Below are 23711 nucleotides of genomic sequence, written 5' to 3' on the forward strand. Positions count from 1 at the left end.
GCAGACTCACTCTGTGTCAGGTTCTAATTTTCCAACCTGCCACTTTTTCAGTCTGCTAAATTAATTTTCTCAGCAACAATTTTTGCTGTCTATTCATGCAGTGAAAATGCTGTCTGTATTTGAGAAGACAATAGTTGTCAAGTGATGAATTGCTGCTTCCTGTTTACATTAAAAACTAAGAGTTCAGTTAAGTCAAAATATTTTGCATTTTCTGCAACAAAAAAAAATTTGGCTTGATATCTCCGTCCCCTGGAGTGGAAGGGTAAACATTGTTTAGTTTTCAGGTGCAGTTCTATGAAGCTGCAAAGGGCATTAAAAGTCAAAAGCTGATAAATGTTGATGCTTTTGTATATTATTGGAGTTGGGTTATTTTAAATCAAGTACCTTTTTGGCTGCAGCAAGTTAGGAATTTCAAGCATGTATGCATTTTACTTGTGTGAATGAGAAATTTAGATTTAGACATTCAACAAAGAAACAGGCCCTTCTAGCCCATGTTGCCCAAAAACTCCCATAAGTTTTTAATACCTCAATGAAACCCACGAAGACATGGGGAGACCACCATTCAGACTCCTTACAGCGTTGGATTTGAACCTGTAATAAATAGCATGCCGCTAACCACTACACTGAACTCTTTATCAATGTTTCTTATTTTCTGCCAGCCTTGTTGCTCTCAGACCACCATTGGGGAGACCACTGTTCAGACTCCTTACAGCATTGGATTTGAACCTAGGTTGGTGCTGTAATAGCATGCCGCTAACCACTACACTGAACTCTTTATCAATGTTTCTTATTTTCTTCCAGTCTTGTTGCTCTCAGACCACCATGCTGACATTGGAGAGCAAAGCTGCACAGGGCCGAAACATTTCAATGCCTTCACTGTTGGTGCACTCTCCACCCCACTTAAAAATCTTTCTATATCTGAATTGTCTTCCTGAGATCTGCATCTCCCCTCAAAGCACCTCACACCACTGTTCTCTGTTGCCACCTGCTGGTGCTTCATGGCACAACTTAATACCCATCAAAACCAGAATTTAGTGTCGAGAACAAATCATGAAATTCGGTGTACACTGCTCAACTACTGAGTTAAACAAAGTGCAGGCACTGTGATTTTAATGAATACAAAAAAATTGTACCTTGACAAAGGGCTGAGGCCTGAAACATTGGTTCAATATCTTTGCCTTCTCTTGACGCTGTGGGACCTGCTGAGTTTCTCCAGCAATTTGGTACATCGACTTACTGAGTTCTGCCAGGAGATTGTTTTTCTGCTCCAGATTCCAGCATCTGCAATCTCTGGTGTGTCTTGTAATATATACATCAACTGGACCAAAGATGTGTAACTTTTAGTGGTTCTATTCAACAAAAGGATGAGATGGTCTAACTCGCCATATTCAATCACTCCTTATATAAATCTCATGCAGTAGGGAATATATTGGTGAGGAGAGATTGGCAGGCTAACTGGGAATGGGGAGGGTTGGCAGTAATTCCCAAACAATGTAAATAGCATAGATATCTTACTTTCACTGTATGTCCTAATGATCTGTGCCTGAGTAACAATTTTTATTAAACAATAAAGAAACTTTAAAGGCAAGCATACCACATGAAAAATATTAAAGATAAATTAAAAATTAGAAAATGCACAAAAGTGCTGGAGAAACTCGGCAGGTCCAGCAGCATTCATAGGAAGCAAAGAATCAACGTTTCCGGTCTGATCACTTCATTGTACTTTTCCCTTAAACAAGATCACACCCAAAATGTTGGTGATATATCTTTGCCTCTATGGATGCTGCAGGATATGCTGAGTTTCTCCAGCAATTTTGTGTATTTACTACAATCTCAGCACCTGCAGACATTCTTGTTTTCGTTAAAAATCAGCAAGTTGCCATTCAACAGCAACAGGCTATATAAAGGAAGCAAGGTCTGTTTATCAATGTTTAATCCTTTTATCGGTGACAATATTTTGAAAATCAAGATTTTGTAGATAATTTTTAATTACTCCCCATTTTTTTCCCACCATTATTGTTTTTCAGACCCCAGGAAGCTTCAACAGTACTGCTGACCGCAATATTTGCGGGGATGCACCGCCTAGGGAGGTAGTATCATTGCCGGCGTGCCAGGTCACCCAGTGTGAACAGGACAGGGGATATGCCTGGTCCAATTAGTAATGCGTTGATGACTTGTGTGTGCGATGGTGTGGTGAGTCAGTCTGCAAGAGTTGTCAGAGAGGAAGAAGAATTTTCAACTTCCTCCCCATTTTTTTATTACTATTTGAAATAATTCTGGTCTCAAACGGGGGGGGGGAATCAAGAGGTACTGGAGCTTTTCTCACTAGGTCTGAGGCGGCGGCCTCTCATCATTTAACAGGCACAATTAAAGACGGCGCATTATATGAAAGGATTGCCTCCAGACTCAGACATGGGGCTTGCCAGGGACAAGCACCAGGTGATCAACAAACTGAAGCATTTTTGGAGGAAGTTTCTTCAGGTTGATCACAATTGTAGGAGTGGAAGGGACCGACCGGTTGGACTGGCCATGCTACAACATGGCCTACCAGATCAGCAAACCCTGTGTTCTTGATTGCCAACATTCAGCCCATTGAGAGGGCTCCTGTAGATTCACCAGTATCTTCATCCACTTTGGGACTGGAGGAGACCACCAATGCCCCCAAAACCTCATCTGCCCTGATACTTCATCTGCTCCCAGGACCTCATTTGCTGCTGTGCCAGAGCTAGGTAAGAACTGCTTTCACATCTGTCCAATTTTTCTAATGTATTTTGTGAGTGCTTGCCCATTAAATGCCATCTTTCTAATCTAAGTGTTCCATTGCTCTCCAAGAACCAAAGGTAGGAGGAAGCCTGTCAGGGCCCAGGAGGTCAATGGAAGATCCAGGGATTGCTCCATGAGATTGACCAAAAAGATCAGGAGTGTGATCATCTTCATCAGGAGAGGTAGGCAGAGAGGAGGGGAGGCTGGTGGGAACACAAGGGCAGAGAGGCAGGAACTGGGAGGCTGACCGGCAGGAGTGCCAGCAAAATGCTGCCAGTCTTGCATGAATGATCACCTGCAGGAGTTGCAGATGGGCCAGATGAGGGACCTCCTCTCCACATAGTGTTCCTGCGTGCCTCCAACCTTCGCCATAATTCCTCCTCCTTCCACCATCAGCCTTCCTCACTCTATCAACACCTTCCTTCCAGTCTCCTCCCTTCACCATCCACTCCTCTTCACTCTTTAACCATATATCCCTGTCCCCCAGCCACGCGTCCAGTGATTTACTGCACTGGACCAGGGCTTGATTTTTATTTTTTTTAGCAGATCCAGCTGCCAGCCAGACCTGCAGGCAACTTCAGGCCCTCTGACCTCAAGACCTCGAGTTTGGACAACTTGTACTGCCTCCTGCAGCTTGCAGCAACACTGCCGGAGCTCTTCTAATTCCCTGTGCTAGTTGCTGGATCTGGCCAATAATCCTAACCTGGTGTCAGGAGGGATACGAACAGACAAAAGGAACTCCTTTTCATGCAAGTCTACAAGAGCCTGCTTCGATGGCTCCTTTTAGCCTGGAAGCAGCTGGGGTGTTGGTGTGGCTTTCAGGAGGCATGGCTACTGGTCACATGATGTCATACATGTGCACTGGGCAATGGCAGACTTCATTACCCATAATCCCCCTTGCAGTGGAACTGCTCTGCATTTCCCAGAATAGTTCCAACTCTGCTGCATATTGATCCGCTGGTGCTGACGAGTTGTCCTGACGGCTGAAGTGGCTGGTGGGGCCGCCCCTGCCCTGTGGGGGGGGTCATGGAGGGACAGAGGTGAGTGAGATGGGTCATGGGCTGATGTCACCAGCCTTCCCCCTAGCCAGCAACATTACATTCATGCGAGGCGGCAGAGCAAAGTGCTAATCCTTCGCCTGAGAGGGATTGCATTTAGCTCCTTGGAGCTGGCCACAATGTATTCATGGAGGTAAGTCTCCCAACATTAGGGCAAAGAATCTCCACATTTACACTCTGGCTTTTTGACTGTATGAAAAGGCCTCTTGACTCAGTGCAGGCATAGCTCTATTGCTACCAGGGACACAAATGAAATACTCCCAACCCTATATATAGACCAAGATATTTTATTCCATCTATCTTCCATTTAAATTTACTTCATTTTTGGTATCTTTCATATTCAAAATTTGTTAATGACATTATCTCGCTTTTGTCCATATTTTTATTTTGTAGTCTGATATTCTTCCATACTTTTCTAGTGTTGCTTGTAATTTTTCCAAAGATTTAGCTGGGTCTGATAGTTACAATAGCACATCATCGGCAAATAGACTGATTTTGTGTACTTGCCCGACTTTGAAGCCTTTCTTATCTCCGCCAGCAGTTCAATCGCTACAGTAAAAAGCACTGGGGCCGGGGGGATCCCTGTCTACTCGACCTACTCAAGGGAAACACAGCTGAAATCTGATAAATTGTTATTATTTTAGCTTGTGGTTTATGGTATAAAGTTTTTATCCAATTTATAAATGTTCTGCCTGTACCAAATGTTTCCAGTGTTTTAAATAAAAAGGGCCATTCCAAACAATCGAATGCTTTATCAAGCAAACTTTGCTTGGTCCATATGTATCAGTTTTGGCAAGTATTGCCCTAACCTATTAGCCAACGCTTTCACTAGCATCTTATAGTCAGCATTTAACAGGGATATTGGTCTGTGTGACAATTTTTTTTTCTGTGTCTCTATTCTTTGTTAACTTTGAGAATGACTCCAGGAGGGTCTGTTTCCACAGCGTGGTCCAGGACCTCCATTAACAGGGGCATTAATCTTTGAATTGTCCATAAAACTCAGGTTCTCCTGGTGATTTATTAGCCCGTAGGGTGCCCAAGGCCTTTTTGATTTCTTCCCTTTTGAAGGGAGTATCTAATTCTATCCTTTCTCTTCCAGCCTTGGAAGTTTGACATTCAGCAAAAATTCTTCCATTTTGCTCTCATCTTCTAGTAATTCTGATTTGTATAATTTTGTGTAATATTGTCAGTGTTTATCAGCTAATTCCTGAGTGGGTAGGCGATTACCACTCTGTTAACAATCTTGGATACTCTGGGCAGAGCAATGCAGATGTATAGGTTTCTCATATAACCTCTGTCAGCCCATCTAGCCCATGCAAGGGTCAGACCTGACCACCCAATCATCCCGTCCTTGTGCCTGTACATACGTACACATACACCATTTAAGGCCTTTTTCACATTGTAGATACCTTTTCATGAACATGTTGCAAGCATCACTGTAGAGTGTGACATTGACTTGCTTCACGTGGAAAGAAATAACTGCTTGCATTCTCCAGCCTTTCTGTAAATGGGCAAGTTGGCAAGAATTTGAGCATCATCGGTGTGTCCAGGCCAACCCATATACACATCTGTGAAGCTGGAACCACAAAAGCACTGCTTTGACATATGTAAGTGAAGACAAAAAACATCGTAACTTGTGGCATGATCCTTACTGGCAGTTGTGGTCACCCTTTTTGATTGTAGTAGGTTACTGTGCTGTTATGTGGGGCAATGATGGGAATATATGTGCCATCGATGGCACCAGCACACATTGGATCTCCCCTTTCTGCAAACATATTGATTGTCTCCTGAAGGTGATTTCCACTCAGCAGGTCGATGAAATGTTTCATGAGGGTTTCCCTCAAGGCGACAGTCACTTGGTCCACCACCATCCACACCACACCAAAGGTACAACTGATGGATTAATACTCACAAGGGGTAGCATACCAGCAATGACAAGTCTGAGCCAAGGCTCCATACGCTTTCAGCTGTTTGTGGTCATATGTTTCAGTTCTGGCTTGAGGAGTTCCAAAAGTACTATGAGACATTCTAAAATGAGCAAAATTCTCAACGATATTAGACCAGAACATAGGCCTCTGTGGTCTTTCTCTCCTCCACATTCATCTACTATTATATAGCCATTCAAAATGCTTCAAGATAACCTGATGCTTTTGCCGATGGCTACTCAGCTCAGCTTGAGTTTCCTCCTTAAAATCCTCCTTGCTTCTCAATTTTTCCATGAACTTTTCCCACCTGAGAGCACATAAATCGGGCTCCGACACTGCATCATCTTGTTAAAGATGTTGGTAAGACATGGTGAGAGACAATCATATTGACCGCATTGTCATCTGCCATTGTTGAGAAGGGGAAGATCTCAGTTCCTGCGAGTGCATATTGCATCACCTCTGGAGGATAGACACCCCTTTGTGATGCCAGGTAGTGAATGTGAAACGGCTCAGAGAACCATTGTGAGCAACTCCAGTGTGAGCAGTTCTACTGGTATTTTAAAATGGTTCGTTGAACTGCCAATTTAGCAGTTCACTAACGTGAAAGAGGCTAAAGCTGCTTAGTATTTTTCTGCTATAATGAAGCCAAATTCAGTAAGGTGGTGCTATAGAGAAATAAAAGTTGCAACTCATTGTTTTTTTTGGAATACTTTCTTTTGGTTTTTATAGATTCATAAAGCAATTCAAATGATAAATTACATCTTTTCCAACATTCATACAACATACAGAATCTATTCCCCCCTCCTTTACCCCCAAACATAGTTATGCAAATACAAATGGAATTCAGTCCTCACTGAAACCTAAACAAAAATGACCTAGCTAACTAAAGGTTAAAAAAAAAATCAAAAAAACCCCAACAAACTGAAAGAATGTACATTGCCTGCACCATGTTCCGCTTTCCTTACTCCTTTCCCAGCTGGGACAAATTTTTATGGTGTCCATATTTCGAAGGGAGGGGAACTAGCCAATCTACATGCCCATGTGTTTCAGGTAGGGTTGCCACACTTTAACAAATGTGTCAGGTCTCCCCCTTAGATTGTTAGTAGTTTCTGCATTTCCATATTCCATCGTGTGGTATTCAACTGGGAGTCAGACTTCCACGTATCCGTTATACACTTCCTGGCTACCACCAAGGCGACCTTCACCAACTGAATTTTATATTTGGACAATCTAAAACTCGCATTCCCAATATCTCCCAGAAAGTACAACTCTGGATCTTGTAGAAAATCCACCTTTGCAATTTTTTTGAGAATATTTCCTCCACCCAAGGTCTTCCCAGAAGCATCTTGCACCTCATTGTTGAGTAGTTACCCCATTACTCTAAATATAATTTTGTTACCCTCCCAGTCTTGTAAAGAACATCAAACCTGTGTGATTAATCTCTTTGAATGTGGGAATTGTGACACTGTCATCTGTTTATGGATACTGCCACGGTGGGGAGGACAGAATATGCTTGGGTGATATTGTTGCTTATTTGTAGGTTGTATTCATCTGTAAATAAAGTGAAAGATGCAATAATTGAAATATTAAACCAAGATGAATGTCAGTGTATGTACAACTTATTCTCCTGAAAACCAATTATTAAAGCACCTTTTGAATAAAATTCTGGTTTGGAAAGAAACAATATACTGCTTTCTTGTTACAGTTCTGGTGTAAATTACCTTTGCTACACATCTGATCAACGCTTCCACCAGCGTTGTCTCCGCTCCATCCTCAACATTCATTGGAGCGACTTCATCTCCAACATCGAAGTACTCGAGATGGCAGAGGCCGACAGCATCGAATCCATGCTGCTGAAGATCCAATTGCGTTGGCTAGGTCACGTCTCCAGAATGGAGGACCATCGCCTTCCCATGATCGTGTTATATGGTGAGCTCTCCACTGGCCACCGTGACAGAGGTGCACCAAAGAAGAGGTACAAGGACTGCCTAAAGAAATCTCTTGGTGCCTGCCACATTTGACCACCGCCAGTGGGCTGATATCGCCTCAAACTGTGCATCTTGGCGCCTCACAGTTCGCGGGCAGCAACCTCCTTTGAAGAAGACCGCAGAGCCCACCTCACTGACAAAAGACAAAGGAGGAAAAGCCAACACCCAACCCCAACCAACCAATTTTCCCTTGCAACCGCTGCAACCGTGTCTGCCTGTCCCGCATCGGACTTGTCAGCCACAAACGAGCCTGCAGCTGACGTGAACATTACCCCTCCATAAATCTTCGTCCGCGAAGCCAAGCCAAAGAGAAGAAAGACATCTGATCATTGTATTTTCTTGTTAAAAAGATGTGCACATTGGAGACTTAATTTGCACAGAACTTTCTCCTGACTGAACCAAGAAGCAGTGAAGCGACTTGGAAACTGGAAGGCAACTGGGTATGAGATACTTAATCCCTTATCTTTGTAGAGTATAGTAATTATCGCAAATGTAAGTAGCTTGATTAAAACAAAAGTCAGATGCTTTAAACTACAGGAAGATACGGTCTGGCCAGTTCGGTAGTTAAGTGGCCAATTCAATCCAGAGTAATGCACTGGAAGTTGCAACAAGGCAAAGGAATAAATACATGGAGACAAATGAAAGAACAGAAGGACCTTGGAATTATGTGGACAATTGCTTAGAGGAAGCAGGGCCTGGTGCTGGAAGTGGAATTGAGCTGGGTAGCTCAAAGTTTCATACAGGCCCAAATTACAAATGTCACCAGAGGCTGAGTACCTGTGGAATACGACAGGTCAGATTGGGGAAACTATTCAATAATAGACATGTAAAGTTGGCATGTGTTTGTTTCCATTTAAATGTTGCTAAATCTGATACTTGTTAGGTAGCACCTATTGAAATGTTGCCCAGCACAAATCCGATCAATGAACAAAGGAGGAGTTTACAGTAATGCTTCTCTGTATAAAGTTAAAATTTCAATCATAATTGTGGAGCTTAACAAATAAATATATAATCTATGCCAATTTATGTTATGAAGGTTACAGGATTGTTTGAGTCACTGACGTTTCCTTAAATGGGTAATTTATTTCAAGCTTCCAAATATGGTAGTTTTCATATTGCATATGGGATTGGGCATATAAGGCAAAACTTAAAAGTGGTTTTGCATTGTGAAGAGAAAACAGTTCTGATTCAAGCAGCAGAGTATTTTAGGAAACTGTTCCTTCAGAACATTGAATCATATTAAGGAAACAGAAAGAAGTATAAACATTAATGCAGCAATGCACACAAAACTGAGCCAGCATAGCATCTAGTTCAGTGGTTCTCAACCTTTTTCTCTCCACTCACATACCACTTTAAGTAATCCCAATGCCTTCGGTGCTGTGATTAGTAAGGGATTGCTTAAGGTGGGATATTGGTGGAAAGAAAAAGTTTGAAAACCACTGTTTTAATCGTACCTCATTGACTCGTTATGAGCACTGTTTCATAACTTCAAAGGAAATGGGCCAATGACAATTTTTCTCAAGCAAAATATTTCAGTAACAATTGGGTCTAGAGCAGTGGTTCTCAACCTTCCCTTCCCACTCACATCCCACCGTAAGCAAACCCTTACTTATCACAGAGCACTGATGGTATAGGGATTACTTAAAAGTGGGATGTGAGTGGGAAGGGAAGGGTTGAGAACCAGTGGCTAGCTATATTTTTTTCTTTTTTTTCCTCCTCTTACGTAGGTTGTTTTATTCCAATTTTAAGAAATAATAATACAATATTATAGAACATCAATTACACACTATTTACACTTTCAAATTATAATATGATCATCACTATCCAGATCCCAATTGAGCCCCTGTAGGGCCAGAAATTCCTGTGGATATTGCATGCTCCTTCTCCAGCGACACAGGCATAGACGTAACCCTGGAAAATGGCCATGCAGTTAGCCCAGGTCGAACCCTCAACTGCCTGTGCCTGGACCCATGAATGGTCAACTTGGCCAGGCCCAGGAGCCAACCAACCAGGAGCTACCCCAGCAGTGGCTGATTTACCATTAGACTGACTAGGCTGAAGCCTGGGGGTCCGGAGGATAAGGGGGGCCAAGCCCCTAGGCTTCATCCTACTCAGTAAAGTTGTAGAAGCCTAAATTTGACCCCTTGTAACTGCCAGTTTATTAAAAGAATGTCTAACCCCAAGCAGACATTTTGGGACAGGGGATCAAATCCCGCACTGTCTGTATGAAGTTTCATTCTCCCCATGTTTGCATGAGTTTTCACCGGGGACTCCACCAGGATTTCTTTGATAATTATTTGTTAAACCTACCAGATCAGATTGCGAGAGGACCCCCCCCCCCCCCCCCCCCCGAACTGCACCTGAGCTAGCGCCAGCGCTGTCACTGGCCCATCTTTTGTTGCACTGGGTGTTCAAGATTTTTAGCAACACATTTGCTGTGCATTTCATTATAATAGCACCAATGTGTCTGTGAGTCCATAGTGTTATGCCCCAAACAACAGGACACAATACAAAAAGGTTAAAATTTAACTCTTATTTATTAATAACTATTATATTGGATTGACCTTTTGGACTGTGGACTGTCTCTTTAAAGGATTGATTTCTACTGAGAACTGTACAACACTGATTGTGGTACAGCTCAGGGCTGGTTTGCCAAGGTCGAGCTGGGCAGATAAGAATAAGAGAGGAATGCATTAATTGCGAGAGGTTCTGAGGAGGAGAGGAGGGGAGAATCCCAAATTGCTGAGGCGGAGAGAGAGAGTTCGGTGGAGCAGCCAGGATACGTAGAGCCAAGACTTGTTCTATGTTGAGAATAGTTCTGGCTGACTGAATTTGAGTGTGCCAAAAAAAGGTTACTTTGAGTCTGCAGTCAAAGAAGGAAATTGTGGAAAGCTGTGTAAAATGCACAGGCTTCATAAGTGAGGTGGTTAATAAATAAAAATACGGTTAATAAAAAAAAATCTTAAAGAACCAAGGGTGAAGAAACTTGCAAAGGATTCATAAGTTTACTGCCTAGCAACATCCCCAATGTTCATTCAACATCCTTTTGTTATCATTTGAAGAACTGAACTTAGTCATTGAACTTTGAGAGTGAATTCTGTGGAATGTATTTTTGGACTGATTTACTTGACTGGACTGGCCTGGGGTTTTATCTTTTTTTTAAATGTTATCCACGGATGAAATGATCTGGGTATTTTTTTCACATACACAGTTTTTATAAATATATCTATATTTACTATTAGAGGCATCTAGTAGGATTAATTTGGGTAAGAAATATTAATAGTTATTAATAAATACAGAGTTAAAATTTAACCCTCTTGTTGCTGGTTTGGGCCTAACAAAGTGTGAAATGCACAGGCTTCATAAGTGAGCTGGTTATCCTTGAAGAACTGAGGCAAGTCAATGGTGAAGAAACTACCAATCAACCACAATCAGACAGAGAATCATGATTACTAGGGTTTAATCACTTTAAAGGTGTCAGCACACCTTGCATGTTGCTGGCCCGGTTCCAAGGGAGGGGTTTGGGTGTAACAGCCTTTATGGGGATATCGGGGAGGGAGGAGTCACAAGTTCAAGAGTGGGCCGGCCCATACAGTACACACACATACACAAGAAATCCATCCTTTAAAATGACAGTCCAAAACAGTAGGTCCACACACAACTGTGCAAAATACACAAAACTATGGCTGTGCTCAGGCCGAGATCTGAACCCAGCCAGATTTTCCTTTCCCTGTGGCCACTTTGTATTAAGCCAGTGCCGGCCAGGCAGGGGCATAATGGGGGGTTGGGGTGGGGGTGGGAGCAGGGAGCGACTGCTCCTCCTGCCTTTTCAGCCCGGCAGCACCCCCGACCCCATAGCCCTCTCCCGCACCACGTATTTTTGAACAGTGAGATAATAGCATCTGCCATAGCTACACTGGAGCTCCTGATGCCTGTCTGGTAGACCGAGGGGAGGGTTTAGAGTCGGGACTCACCCGAGTCCAAACCCTCCCTTCGGCCTACAGAAGAGTTCCCGACTCCGAACCTCCCACCTCCCCCCGGCCTACACCAGAGCTCCTGAGTCCCGACTCCAAACCCCCCGCAACCTACACTGAAGCTCCTGAGTCTCGAGTCTGAACCCTCCCATCAACTTACTCGGGAGCTCCTGATGTCCATTCGGTATGCATGTGTAGTAGACCAAGGGGAGGGTTCGGACTGGGTGCCTCTGGGCAGCGGAACCTGTCATCCAGCATGATGATTTACTCCATCATATGCTCATTCACAACCAGGCAAAGTTGACCGAGGTGTAGCATCATCTAACGATGTGGAGCCTGCTCTCGGTGAATCAGTGGCCTGCCTCATTGAGCATCTTGAGGAGGTCATTGAGGTCAGCGGACTCTGGTCACATGGAGCATGATGTAGCCTTCGTGCAAGAGCACCATGTGGGTGACTCTGGCCACACTCCACCACACAGCTGGTGATGGCCTTAGTAGAGCGAGAGGACAGACCGGAAGGCAATGTGCATTGTGGGGGTGCTGAAAGTCTTGATGAGGATCTTGCCCATCTTCTCCCTGCTGCTGGCTGGGGTCCTCGGGGAGGATCCTTATGGTCCTGTGGACGATGTGAGCCAAGAGAGCTTCCTCCCCGTCCCAGTCCACCATGATGTTGTGCCTCAGCAGGCTGACCAGCTTCAGCATGGGCTCTGGTCTGGCTAAATCTTCACCTACAAAGTTCTTCTGGCAGTTGTCACCTAATTTGGTGCTCATCTGAATGGGTCGCCCACTGAGAGGAGCAGTGCTGAGAGCAGGGGCAGCCTTGCAGTAACCTGTGCCCAATTCAATCATCACTGCACTGATCTGCACCCTGTCTGCCTTCACTTCCATGGACGTCGCTCTGCGACAGCCTGGAGTTGGATTTCTGGGCTTTGGAGGGTGGTGCCAGGGTGCCCTCCTCCCTGGCTGTGTGTGCTGTTGGTTGGATCTCCATCCTGTGTGTTTCTGCATTGTCCGAAGCCCTGGTGAGTCGAATGGTGTGTTCCGTGGCGATAAGGATCACAAGTAGACCGTGGATTTCTTTGGATCTCTGCTGAATGCCATTTCTGTTAAAAGTCACTTCATTGAACAGTCAGTACTCAGCAATTATTTTTCATTTTGAAAACCTAATCTGTGATCGTGATCATGGCATGTGATGCATAATATTTTGAAGTGTTATTAATAGCTCACTGTCCCATGCAGTTTGACTCATCCAGTTCTCCCTTTCGGGCAGAGAACAGAATGAAGTAGAGTCAAAGGCACAGAAGCAGGCCCTTCAGCCCATCAGTTCCAGGCTAGTCACCAAGTGCATCTACACTCATCTACAAGTTTATTTTTTTTAAAATTCTGATTCTATTAAGGGTTTACAATGGAGTATTTCATCCACGAGTGAGAGTATGAAACAGGCTCTTGGCTGAGAATACTTTGTCAAATTCTCTCATGTCTTTTACATTTATTTTGCCAACAGTATTAGAGCTGTATAGCTCACCTGGATACCAGAAACAATGCCATATTATCAATAAATCATTATTAAATTATACTGACTTTTCATTGTCCTGAGTTGCCCCGCTCCTGCCCCTCCATTCCATCCAATCATACGCTTCAGAAAAAGGAAACACCTCCTGTTATCATTCGATGGCTTAACTAAACAAACTTTGACTCCAGAGGTCAGGAAAGCTATCATTTCTAAATTCCCAGCAAGTCTGATATCTGGCACTGATATTGATCTTGGCATGTCGGTTTCCAAATAATGGGAGGGAAAAGTTTTGCCGGTCAGGCCTAGGATCACAGAAATTTACACACTTGAAGGTGTACATCAAATGCTGGCTGTGAAGTAAGTAGTCAGTCTAATTCCACTGCATCTGGCCACATCAAGTGCTCATTCAGACATCTTTTAAATATGGTGATTAGATCCATTGCACAAATAATGTATTTATAGGTAGTGGAGGGTTGACATGACTGCCTTATAAGTCTGATGATGGGATGGGTATGGAGCAGCTATTCTCAATGGGGGGGGAAGGGGGGGCATAGCACATTTAAGTAAAAGCTTTGTTTTCGTCTTGTGTTGCAAATATTCTTTTAAATGTTTTTTTTAAGAGAGTACAGAAGAAACCAAAACTTGTCTACTTCACTGGGAAGGGGGCCCATATCTTAAGGTGGAAGCTATAACCAGAAATATAGAGAGAAACATAACATAAACATGCTTTTGGCTTCTGTCAGGCGACCTTGGAGCTTCTTAAAAAAATAACAACAGTTCTCTCAGCCCTGATGCAGGATTTCAACTCAGCATACAACTTTCATTTTCGCAGATGAACCTAATGTAATGGTTATTTTTGGTTTATAGCAGGAAGATGATGGGATGAAGTGTCTCTCTCTGCTGAATGATTCTACCCACCATGTGTCCCACTTCGTTATGCTTTCAGAAACTTGTATTATCTGGCCCTGCCACTAACCTTCATTCAGGTTCCTATTCCACCGAGGACGTTCAAATCTTCTGTTTAGATCGGGAACAACAATGCTGCTACTCCCTTGGAATCAGCTCTGGTTTGTACAACCTATAACAGTCACAGATAGAAAATACTTGTGCACCTACTTAGGAAAAAGTTGATTTGTTACAAAGTGAAGTCAATTTTTACTTGAAGTAAAATGAGCAATTCCTTTAAACTCTGAAATAAAGTGTTCTGCAGGCACTTTGCTGGCTGCCCATCAAAGTGGCTCAGCACAGATAGACGAGGGGTGAATGAGCTACATGATTCTAAGTCAAACAAAACCTACTCATGTGACATCACTACAACTATATTGACTTAATGACGTCTCAGTTCCCTTTATAACTTGCCACTCAAACAAGATTTCACCATTCAATCAAAGCAAAAGCATAACAACATCTCTAAAAGCGTATTGCCCTTCCTTCGTACTGGTGGTTAACGGCCAGATCTGTGTTCAGTGGCTGACCTTTGGCACATGGAATTTGCAATTATTGGAAAGTACATCTCGCTTTGAGGACAGTTTGTAGACGGTTCATAGAATCACTAGAGACCTGCATCTTAGAACAGTCCTCAATCACAAGCGAACGCTGACTGGGAGGTCACTGAGCATCTTTGCTCTGTCCGCCGCAATAACGGAGATCTGCCAGTTGCAACCCATTTCAATTCCCCACCCCATTCCCATCCCTGTAAATGGCATTATACACAGCCAGAGTGAGACCACATGCAAATTGGAGGAACAACATCTCGTATTCCATCTGGGCACCAGAAGTCAACTTCTCCGGTTTCAGTTACCCCCACCTTCAGCTCTGCATTCACAGTGTCACACCCCTCCCCCGATAATTCTCACCTTTCTTTTGTCATCCATGTCCAATTATGGCCTTTCGCTTGTGCTCCTTTTCCACACCCTTTGTATTCAGGCGCCTGTCTTCTTTTTCCTCATACCTTGATGAAGAACTTGGGCCTGAAACGCTGGTTGGAGCAAGACAGGAGCAGAGGGAACTGAGCCAGCTCCAGACTAATCTGCAGCAACTCCTCCTCCTGTAATCAACAGGAGTGGATGTGAGCGAGGAACTCTGAGAGGTGGACTGGCACACTGCTTGAAGTCCTCCAAGATCGTCTTCCGATCTAGAGTCCGCACAGTAGAGCAGGATGAGATGTGCTCATGTCTCTTCTTCTTGCAGCAGGAGCTCAGTAATCCACAGCCTTAAAGAAGAGAACAATTCATAGTCACATCTCGCGGACAGACATACAGCAAATCAGCAGATCCCTTTATGCCGAACAGTATGACAGAGAGAATGGCCTTTCAAAACTTATTGCTTCTATCATGGAGATCTTAGACAAAAGCAAACAGGAGAGTCTGGACTAACCAATTACTCTGGGGGAGTTGAGAGACTCCATCCATTTCTTTGGGTAAAGTAAAACTACTAAAAGTGATGGCTTACCAGCAGAGTTATGGGACTGGGTGGGCCTGAACTTGCTGAAAATATACAACGCTACGTTCCTGACAAGCAACATTGTCAGACTCCACCCTCATCTTCAAACAGAAAGATAGTAGTCATTGGAGATCCATATAATTGTTAAACATTGACTACAAAATCCTGTTTAAAGCCATTGCCAATCAAGTCATGTCTGCCCTGGGCTAGATGATCCACCTGGACTGAACCTGAACAGTTCCAGGCAGGAAATTCTCTGACATCCTTGCGTGTAAGACAGTGGGGTGGACGCCTGCATGGTCAGCTTAGACCAGGAGTCTTTCGACTGGATTTCAATTGCACACGTACATGAAGAATGTGCTCCCTAAAATGTGCTTTGGGGAGAGAATCTGAAGTTAGATTGAACTGTTCTACACTGACATCTGCAGCTCAGTCAGATCAATGGATAGGAAATTGATAGCTTCCCCATCAAGTCTGGAGTTAGGCAAAGGTGACTGCTCTCTCCAGTGTGTTTCATAGAATCCATCAGGAAGGACAAGAGCATTAGAGGAGTGATGTTGCCAGGCAGTGGAGCCACTCAGGTCAAGGCCTCCCTGTTATGGACAACGTTTATGTCTTCTGTTTGGACACACAATTGGTCCACAGACTGATCAGCATCTGTGGCCAGTTTGAGTCTGCACCAAGCTAAACCAGAAGAAGAGCGAGGCAATGCTCTTTGGTAACTGGTCTGACCAGTCTACCATCCCTTCAGTCAGATCTGACTGCTTGAAGGCATTGACAGTCTGTTTTGGAGGGCTGAGGTGTGCAACAAAAATTGGAGCAGATCACAAAGGTCTACCAGAAATTGGGTCTGTGGGCATGGTGGTCCTTCTCAATAACAGGAAAGATCTTGGTCATCAGGTTCTCGGTACTGCTGTATGTGGAGCATGTGTGGCCCATCCCCTGCACTTCTGACCTGGAGGTCAACAGAGCAGGTTTCCAGTTCATATGGGGATCCAAAATGGAAATAGTTTGAAGGGTCCCCACGTACAAGTCACCAGACAATGAGGGCCTTCGTGTGTGGCTGCATCAGGTTATGCATGGAAGCAAGTGCCGCTGTGCTCCAAGGTTCTTATCTGTCCTGATATTGTGAAGGAGGGGCCTGGCCGTGCAATATCCCAGTCAGCTGGACTTTTCCACACCATTTATCCTTTGTTCTCAGGGATGCACACATATATGTACATCCAGAAGCTGGAAGACCATCAACGCGGTGAAAGATGCACTTTGGTCTACCCGACACCTGTGGTCTTTCAGACCGTGAACCTGTCAGTGTGATAATGCTGACGACTGGCATATTCCAGACTGCAGGAGTACATGCTGAGGGACGCAATGAGGCTTGAGGCAGCCAACATAAAGGTGAAGTGGGAAGAGTTTCAGTGAGATCTCAATCAATTGTCATAAACAATCATTGTCTGTGAAAGCACTGCACTCGCCTTGTGGAAGGTATCTTTATTTAATGCAGTCTCACCTAGGCTCTTGGTAATTGCACTAAGACATCTATACTCCACTGTAATAAAGGCCAGCATACCATTTGCCTTCCTAAATGTTTGCAGGACCTGCATGTTATTTGTGTACAAGAACACTTAGGCACACCTCAAACATCAACATCATTGAATCTCTCACCATTTTAAAAATAATGTTTTGTGCATCAAAGAGGATGCCATGTTAGACTGCATCTATCTTCTTGCTCAGGTACGCGACTCCTTGAAGCTTCTTTTCATGCTCTCTCTACTCACCGTTCCACCAAGCTTTGTCGCTTGAGTATTTGGTTTCCCCTCAGGAAAAACATTGTGACAGATTGTGAACCAATGGGGCCCAAGCAGATATCCACTAGTTATCATTCGTGTGAGAAGCAGCTCTCAGTCTATGTCAGAATATTACCCCCAACTCCATGTTTCCAATCTTTTGTGAGGAATCTAATCAAAAACCATTTTAAAATCCAGAACGACCATATCCACAGTTTGCCCTCATCTACTCTGTTCATCACAATCTCAAAGAGCTGCAGTAGATGAATCAAACTAGATTTTCCTTACCTAAACCAATATTAATTTTGTGTAACTGATTCTTTGAGGTGTTCTTTATTTCATCTTTTATTAAATATTCCAGCTGTTTACCAACTATCTCTGTTAGATTGACCCATTATTTCTCTCTTCCTTGCTCAAGCCCGAAACGTTGGTTATGTATCTTTATCTTTGCCTTATAAAGTACACTGACCTGCTGAGTTTCCTCAGCATCATGCTTTTACCTCTATCATGGCATCTGCAGACTTTCGTATTTTACTGCTGTCAACTGCAAAACTCTGTGTAATCCCTTTGAGGAATGCCCATCCTGAAGTTCTCCTTTGACCTCTGAAGAGAGTTCTGTGGGAGTCTCTCTCACATTTCCCCATCTGTAATCCCTGTAGCCTCGTACCTTGATGAAGGCCTCGAGCCTGAAGCGTTGGTTATGTATCTTTATCTTTGATATACAAAGAACACTGTTTAACCTCGGGAGTTTCCCCAGCTTGGTGTTGTTATTTCTCTCTTCCTCCTTTCTTCAACATTTGCCACCCTTCAAACTGCAAGGACTATACCAGAAACTATAGAATTTTTTGAAGATGAGAACCAGAGCATCACTATGGAAAGTCATCTCCTTTCAAGGGATATTTTTTTTACAAGTTGAAATAAGGAAAGAATTTTCCAACCATAACTAGTCTTTTATTTATCCCTGTCTCTGCCCCAATCAAATGCAATTTCTTTATTATTTACCAAGCTGGGGAAACTCCCGAGGTTAAACAGTGTTCTTTGTATATCAAAGATAAAGATACATAACCAACGCTTCAGGCTCGAGGCCTTCATCAAGTGTTCCCACCTGGACTAATTCCATCTGCTGCCTCATTTCTATTGCATAATTTTGCTAAGATAACAGGTTCATTTCCAAAAAACTTTAAGCATGATCCCACCACTAGACACGTACTCCCTTCCCCACCCCTCTCCGCCTTCTGGAGGAAGCGCTCCCTATGTGAGTCCCTTTTCCACTCCTTCCCACCAATCATCCCCTATGAGCACAGGAGATGCTCCTCGCGACCGTACGTCTTCCTTCACCACCATAAGGGGTCCCAAACTGTCCTTCCAAGGGAAGCAACAGGAGTCATCTACTGTATCATGTGCTCCCAATGTTCTCAACATCAGAGAGACTGGGTGCAGATTCAGAGAGCACTTAGTTGAGCATCTCAGCTCTGTCCACTGCAATAGCATGAAACTCCTAGTGGCTACACATTTCAATTCCCCGTCCCATTCCCTTGCTGACATGTCTGTCCATGGCCTTATGCACTGCCAGAATGAGACTTGCATATTGGAGGAAAAACACCTCATCTTCCATCTTGGCACCCTCCAACTTTGACTTCTACAGCTTCTGTTAAACCCCCTGCCCCCCCTTCTTCCCTGTTACCTTTTCCCCAGTGTACACACAATCTCTTCCTCTCACAAAATCTATACTAACCTCATCATATACAAATAACACCTTTTTTGTGTCTAGGCTCCTCCCAGTCTTTATTCTAATGTCCTGTGTTCTTTGCTTATTCCTTAGAAGGGAAATTCCTGGGTGACAACATCTCTGAGGATCTGTCCTGGAGCCTCCATCTTGATAGAATCATGAAGAAGGCTCACCAGCAGTTATACTTCTGTTTGATGAGATTTGGTATGTCACCAAAGACTCTTAAAAACATTTAGAGATGTACTGTGGATGGCATTCAGTCTGGTTGCATTACTGTCTCGTACGAAGGTGTTAACACTCAGGTCAAGACAAAAGTCCAGAGGGTTGTTAACTTGGCCTGCAACATCACTCCATCGAGGGCATCTACAAGAGGCAGCGCAATAAGAAAGTAGGCTCTCTCCTCAAGGACCCCCATCACCCAGGCCTTTCCCTCTTCACTGCTGCCATCAGTAAAAAGGTACTGGAGCCTGATGAGCACTTAGTAGCACAAGGAAAGCTTCTTCCCCGCTGCCATCAGATTGCTGAATGATCAATGAAGACTGCCTTACTTTGTCTTTTCTTGCACTATTTTTATTTTTAAGGTGATTTATATTTGTGATGCTGTTGCAAAACATCGAATTTTGTGACCCATTCTGATTCTGATTCTGAAAAAGGCCCGACACGTCAGTAATATATCTTTACCTCCTATTGAACTCTGCAAGACCAGCTGAGTTCCACCAGCATTTCTGTGTGTCTTCACTACAATCAGTCTCTGCAGACTTTCGTGCTTCTCTGCATTCACCATTGCTACCACTATAAATCAATTACTCTTTAATTGTAGACATGGTCAAGGTATGTTTAAAAGAAAAAAAAATCTCAACACATGAAACAAACTCAGGGAGTGAGGTTTTTGCAGGATGCTTCACATTACTTTCACAGAGACTTCTGAACTCAATATAAGCTATCCTTTTGAGGGATTATCTTTCTGAGCGAAGTTCCTACCACTCAGTGAACCCATGACACCATAAGTGAAATGTTTCAGAAGTCCACCCCACCCAACCAACATCCTGGGCTGTGTCCACTACCTTTTGCAGGGCCTTATGCTCAGGGGTATTGGTGTCCCCATACCAGACCGTGATGCAGCCGGTCAGCACACACGTGTAGAAATTTGCCGGGGTTTCTGATATGCCAAACCTCTGCAAACTCCTGAGGAAGCAGAGGTGCTGACGTGCTTTCTTCATGTGTTGGGTCCACGAAAGGTCCTCCTGAGATAGTGACTCCCAAGAACTTAAATTTGCTCATCCTCTCCACCTCTGGGTTTTCCCTTCCTGAAGTCAACAATCAGCTCTTTGGTCTGGCAGGTGTACCGTGTGCCATGCAGCCAAGTTTTCAATCTCCCTCCTGTATGTCGACTTATCGCCCCCTTTTAAAACAACCCACTACCATGGTATTGTCAGCGAATTTGTAAATGTTGTCATACCGTGCTACACAGTCATAAGTGTAAAGTGAGTAGAGCAGGAGGCTATGCAGCCCAGTGGGGCTGCAGTAACTGATGGAGATTATTACCCCAATTTATGCCTCCACTACAAATAAGTCAAGTTTATTGTCACCTGATTATACAAGAACAACCCGACGAAACAGCATTCTTTGGTCCTCAGTACAAAACACGCAGACACAAACCAGACATAACACACATACAGACAACAAAACAGATACAGGACAAGGGGTAAAACAGTGAAGTGAAAAAGCACACAAATGCTGGAGAAACTCCGCAGGTCAAAAGTGCCTTTATGTAGCAAAGGTAAAGATACATCACCAACGTTTTGGACTTGAGCCCTTCATCAAGGTGTGAGGGATCATGAGAGATGCCCAAAACGTTGGTGATGTATCTTCACCTTTGCTTTTATTTGCACTGTTTGACCTGCTGAGTTTCTCCAGCATTTGTGTGTTTTTTTCTCATATATAGGACGTATTCATGTACAAAAATAAATAAATATTTTTTCTTGAATACGAGAGTCCCGGAGGGTGAGTGTGAGCAGTTCCTTTGGTCGTTCAGCATTCTCGCTGTCCATGGAAAGAAGCCTTTCCTCTTCCTGGTGGTGCTGGCTCTGATCTTGCTGTCCCTCTTCCCCTGACAAGAGCAGCTGAATGCAGGGTGGAAGGGGTCCTCAATGAGGTTGCTGGTAATTCTGCCTCGCCCTCAAGAAAAAGAATCCCAGGGTTGTATGTGATGTCATGAATGTACTCTTTCTGACCCACCTGCTGCCTTGTAGGTTTTGCCTTCTTCAGGCAAAGACTAGAAGGCTACTCTGACTTCAAATCCCAGGGCTCGGCTCGCCCAGCCGTCAGTTATCTGGAAAGGGCCCCAGCAATGGGCAAATAGCACAAGTCAGGCTGACAGCTGTGACAGAGCGCGGGAAACAGTTTCCCTAGCGATCTGCAGCAGCAAACCTGGTGGGCGAAGGATCCGTAAGGACAACAGCCAACAAGCATGGTCTTGGAACAGACCACTGCGGGGCAATCCTGCGTCACTCGCACTCCGCCAGGGTCAATGGAGTGGGACCCAGAGGGAGACGTTTGTCTTGGGCAACCACTCGCCTCCAAGTCCACACGGTGCCAAAAGGTGAAAAGCTACAAGGCACCTTGTTCATCTTCGCTTGCGACGAGATGGGCCATGGACTCTTTCTGACAATAGATCACTCTTGCATGTTCAATAAAGCCCTTGGACCTGGCTGCCCAGCCACCTGTCAATCTTGTCTCTGGGCACCTCCCCATCGCTGCTGACGTCATGACGCATGGCGCGTCTCGGTCCTTAACTCAGCGCGCGCGCCCTGTTTTCCATGTTATTTCTCGCGAAAGCCGGGTCGGCGCACTCTCGTCAGCGATAGAACAATTACTTAGTACGGATTCATCACAAGAGGCAGACACCCTGGACTAGGTAATGACGACGCTACCTGTGAACGGTCATGTTTTGCGATGGCAGGCTCTTACTTTAGCTCCAAAAAAACGGTCAGAAATCGCCGGACTGTTCCCTCGGTTGGAAAACGCGGCCACGTCATCGGATTGGCAGCGCCACCGGCCAATGGCGGTGAGGCGACGGGCTATGCACATTTTGACTGACGGCGGGTTTGCCCAATCGCCCCTGCAGGTGGACGAGGAAAGGTGGGACCTCCGGCGAGGTGGCGACGAATCGCCATGGCCAAGGAAGGCCTCGGGGGCGACTCTGCAAGGTCACCCGGCGAGGGGTGGAGGGGGTATCGGCGAAGAAAGGCTGAGCCCCGATCCCTCGGATGTGGGGGTGGGGAAATTCCCCGGGCTGGTTTGTGTGGGGGGGGGGGGGGGGCGTGGAGGGGGAAAGGAGAGAGGAAATACCCCGGGCTGGTTTGGGGTGGAGAAGGAAATACGCCGGGCTGGTTTTGGGGATGTAGGGTGAATACCCCGAGCTGGATGTGGGGTGAATACCCCGAGCTGGATGTGGGGTGAATACCCCGAGCTGGATGTGGGGTGAATACCCCGAGCTGGATGTGGGGTGAATACCCCGAGCTGGATGTGGGGTGAATACCCCGAGCTGGATGTGGGGTGAATACCCCGAGCTGGATGTGGGGTGAATACCCCGAGCTGGATGTGGGGTGAATACCCCGAGCTGGATGTGGGGTGAATACCCCGAGCTGGATGTGGGGTGAATACCCCGAGCTGGATGTGGGGTGAATACCCCGAGCTGGATGTGGGGTGAATACCCCGAGCTGGATGTGGGGTGAATACCCCGAGCTGGATGTGGGGTGAATACCCCGAGCTGGATGTGGGGTGAATACCCCGAGCTGGATGTGGGGTGAATACCCCGAGCTGGATGTGGGGTGAATACCCCGAGCTGGATGTGGGGTGAATACCCCGAGCTGGATGTGGGGTGAATACCCCGAGCTGGATGTGGGGTGAATACCCCGAGCTGGATGTGGGGTGAATACCCCGAGCTGGATGTGGGGTGAATACCCCGAGCTGGATGTGGGGTGAATACCCCGAGCTGGATGTGGGGTGAATACCCCGAGCTGGATGTGGGGTGAATACCCCGAGCTGGATGTGGGGTGAATACCCCGAGCTGGATGTGGGGTGAATACCCCGAGCTGGATGTGGGGTGAATACCCCGAGCTGGATGTGGGGTGAATACCCCGAGCTGGATGTGGGGTGAATACCCCGAGCTGGATGTGGGGTGAACACCCCGAGCTGGATGTGGGGTGAACACCCCGAGCTGGATGTGGGGTGAACACCCCGAGCTGGATGTGGGGTGAACACCCCGAGCTGGATGTGGGGTGAACACCCCGAGCTGGATGTGGGGTGAACACCCCGAGCTGGATGTGGGGTGAACACCCCGAGCTGGATGTGGGGTGAACACCCCGAGCTGGATGTGGGGTGAACACCCCGAGCTGGATGTGGGGTGAACACCCCGAGCTGGATGTGGGGTGAACACCCCGAGCTGGATGTGGGGTGAACACCCCGAGCTGGATGTGGGGTGAACACCCCGAGCTGGATGTGGGGTGAACACCCCGAGCTGGATGTGGGGT

General features: G+C 45.3%; 1 protein-coding gene, 1 long non-coding RNA gene and 1 other non-coding gene across 12 annotated transcripts in view; 2 read left to right on the forward strand and 1 right to left on the reverse strand.

The window, feature by feature from the left end:
- On the forward strand, positions 1-135 carry LOC138756005 (small nucleolar RNA SNORA77). The gene has a single exon (XR_011352684.1). It is a non-coding gene; the product is annotated as a small nucleolar RNA SNORA77 (small nucleolar RNA).
- A 977-nt stretch (positions 136-1112) lies between these two features.
- Positions 1113-22356, reverse strand: LOC138753994 (uncharacterized). 4 transcript variants are annotated; one of them, XR_011351538.1, is made up of 6 exons: positions 22110-22352; positions 15078-15433; positions 14198-14299; positions 5734-7297; positions 5231-5397; positions 1113-1349 (listed from the first exon to the last, which is right to left on the reverse strand). It is a non-coding gene; the product is annotated as an uncharacterized lncRNA (long non-coding RNA). The 4 variants fall into 4 exon arrangements; XR_011351537.1 differs by having other exon boundaries at positions 5231-7297; positions 22147-22356; XR_011351536.1 differs by having other exon boundaries at positions 5231-7297; positions 22110-22356.
- LOC138753988 (2-oxoglutarate dehydrogenase complex component E1) overlaps positions 21971-23711 on the forward strand; it is a 121648-nt gene continuing 119907 nt past the window's right edge. For 5 of the 7 annotated variants that reach the window (XM_069917669.1, XM_069917672.1, XM_069917667.1 and 2 more), the window contains exon 1: positions 21974-22093. The gene's annotated coding sequence lies outside the window, so the exon portion shown is untranslated. Of the gene's footprint in view, positions 22094-22261; positions 22318-23711 lie in introns of those variants that run through there. The other 2 variants (XM_069917676.1, XM_069917668.1) reach the window with 2 other exon arrangements.

This window comes from Narcine bancroftii, chromosome 2 (genome assembly GCF_036971445.1).
Source record: "Narcine bancroftii isolate sNarBan1 chromosome 2, sNarBan1.hap1, whole genome shotgun sequence".
Taxonomy (NCBI): Eukaryota; Metazoa; Chordata; class Chondrichthyes; order Torpediniformes; family Narcinidae; genus Narcine; species Narcine bancroftii.